Source organism: Semicossyphus pulcher, unplaced genomic scaffold (genome assembly GCF_022749685.1).
Source record: "Semicossyphus pulcher isolate SPU_LCO1_2020_fin unplaced genomic scaffold, fSemPul1.0.p SCAF_27, whole genome shotgun sequence".
Lineage (NCBI taxonomy): Eukaryota > Metazoa > Chordata > Actinopteri > Labriformes > Labridae > Semicossyphus > Semicossyphus pulcher.
In genome coordinates, this window is record NW_027211701.1 from 4,963,515 (window position 1) to 4,966,559 (window position 3,045).

Sequence of the window (3,045 nt, forward strand, 5' to 3'; positions counted from 1 at the left end):
CTCTCAGAATGTTAGTAAGTTGTCAATCACAAGGTTGCCCCCGCTTAAGTCCTTCATCTGTTCTTCTACAAAATGAACACAATTTTGTATTGAAGAAGAGTGTGACCTTAAACTCATTATGAAAATGTGTACTGAGGTAACAAATCAAGTGAGAAGTTTATTTTCTCATTTGCTTCCATACAATCTGACATCCTATTGGAACAAGTGGACTCCTAGGCCCCTGCTGGCCATTGGAAAGATTACAGCTTTAAGGCACACAATCTATGAAAATAATCTCAATGAGAAATGAGCAAAAAAGAGATTATTCAGTATCAGTAGTTTCATGCTTCCCACTCAGCTCTCGGCTCACCCGCAGAATGTATATTAATAAGTAGTGTCTGCCAGTAAAAGTCCACATATGGGAATTTATCTGTGTGAGGGTGAAATTTAGGTAAAAACGGTGGGTTTGTGGGATTTTTTGACATGACAAATTTAAGGAAGAAAGCTATTTTTTTCTGAGTGTATCAGGGGAAAGTTTGGTGAATACATAAAAAAGGATTGTGACTCGTCAGTGCGTCGAGCTGTGTGTGCATGTGAACTTGGATGCACTTCGCCCACATGTCAATGCAGGGACTTGGTCACGCCTTGCTGCCTTAAGACCAGAAGAGGGTGTTAGCTTCATCCAGCTGCCACCACACTATCTGTGCGCTCCATCAGACCCAGTTCCCTTTTCTCTCTCTTTTTGGTTTGAAGAGAAGTAACACTTGTGAGGCAAACTGTCACAGCTTCATGTCCATATGTCAGATTAAAAAGCCCAGTCATCCATATCCAAAGTACAAGCTTTTTTTTCCAAGTATTTCTCTTCTGAGAAGTGTTTTTAGGAAAATTGTGGGTTTATCTGCAGACGTTAAAGGATATAACTGAAGGCAGGGTAGTTTTATTGGCGATGTAGGAGGATAAAAAACATTTAAAAGATGAATATTTTAGATCACTTTTAAATATAAAAGAACAATGCAGTGAAATGTGACTGGGACTAGTTTCTGACTGCTTATGCCAAAGGTGTTTGTTTCTGAAGTCCCAGTTTTACCATAAAACCAGCCTGCCAGACAGAGTGTTACTCGACCAGTTGAGATAGGAGTCATAGAGCAAGAATGACGCAAGTCCAGTCAAAATGAGAGGATTCTGGTGACATCTGCTGACGGAGTAATAGGAGTCATCTCAACAGCCATAAATCAGAATGAAAGCCATGATGATGTACTTTAACTGGAACAAAATACATGGCAACACTTGAGTAATGCCTGACGACTTCTTGACTCATGATAGAACGCATGAATGAAGGCAGGATGTTTCATGAACTCATTTTGTTCACCTTTAAAAGGTTATGAAGGCGTTATTATTTAATGTCACTGGTTCAATTTTATTAGAAAATCAGTTAAGAAATGTTAACTCATTCATTACTTTATGCTTTAACTGATATGCATCAAGTTAGCTGCATTTCTGTTACATGAGGATTTTTTTATGTAACTGTATTTATGCTGTCATGTATTTTTGCATAAACATTTGCATCTGACAGCCAGTTGAATTGAAAACAAATCTTCATGTTTCTACAAGTACATGCAGGTACAATTCTGTTTTCACAGAGGCTAAGCAAATACTTGAATCAAACATTTTCTGGAATTTGGATCCAGCTTATTCAATCCCATATCAATTATTCTGTGGAGGAACAGTGAATTAAAATGTTGTTACTGATGATCTGTTAAGTCTGAATTAATAACAATAATAATAATAAGTCAATGTGATTTGATCTTTTGTTAATGGTGAGAAACAGAAATACATGATGTATTAATTCATGCATTAAATCGTCATCAGTCAGTCATAGTTCAGCATTACTAAAGTTGATCAATTGTACTCTTGTTGTAAAGTGTTACTAAATAAAGTTTAGCTTGAGTCGTAAAACGTAGGCTAATTTGGACAAACTGGAAGTAGAAATTCATAAATATACATGTACATGCAGTTTAGTGTACACGAGAGAATAGGATTGAATAAAATACAGATTTGGACCACTGCTTGAAGAAAATTTAAACTCACATCAATCTAAATTAATCTATGAATCCATAAGAGACGTAAGAAAGCATGTCCTTCACTTCATTTCATTTTCTCTTAAGTACCTACACATAAGATATCCATAGCCACCTGGATCCAGCATAATGTTACACAATTCTCCTATTTCACACACTACTAAATAATGAAAATTTCAGGGATTGAATGTTTACAACATAATTGTATTTTATTATTATTTATTTATTTATTTTATTTTACATTATTTAAGCATTTTCTCCCCACTGTGGCCTTTTGAGAAGCGGGCTGTTAAACGTTCAGAAACCTTGAAACCATTAATAAGGTTTCTGAAAATATTAACTGAAATTAAAATGAAGTTCAATTAGATGATACGGTAGTAATAAACTCACAGGTTTATCCTTCACACTCGATGTTTTTCATTTCAGGTCTGGATGGTGAAATAGCTTGCAATTGTTGTTTTGTGTTGTTATTCTGTAAATCCTGAGGGTGGCGCTGTTGAAACAAAATAGATAACGAGAGAGTGAGAGCAGCCAGCGGTTTTGGTTGATTGATCCACATGTTTTACTAATCTAATATTAAAACAGTTCAATAGACGAGTGGTCTTCAGGTACAATATTTCATATTGGTAAGAATTAAAAAAAATCTTATGATGGCAAAACACGCAGCACAAACTGCTTCTCATGTTGAAAATAACAATAACTTGCTACCTTCGCAGTGACTTTTATTCCGACCCAGAGGAGCAGGTCTGAGCATGCGCACTGCATCGGTTCTATGGGGACGGGGAGGACATCACGGAAAAAACGTAGCAGCAGCACCACAAACCCCACGCCGAGATTTCGTCTCTCAGCTGCGCTAAAACTGCGGGACGAAAGCGGCCCACGACTATGCCCGGTGCGGCGTTAAAGTGCGGGAGGACCACTTGACAGGCCTGGGTGAGGTCTGAGCCGTTGCCGGGAGGGGAAATACATTTCTTCATATGGGAGAAGC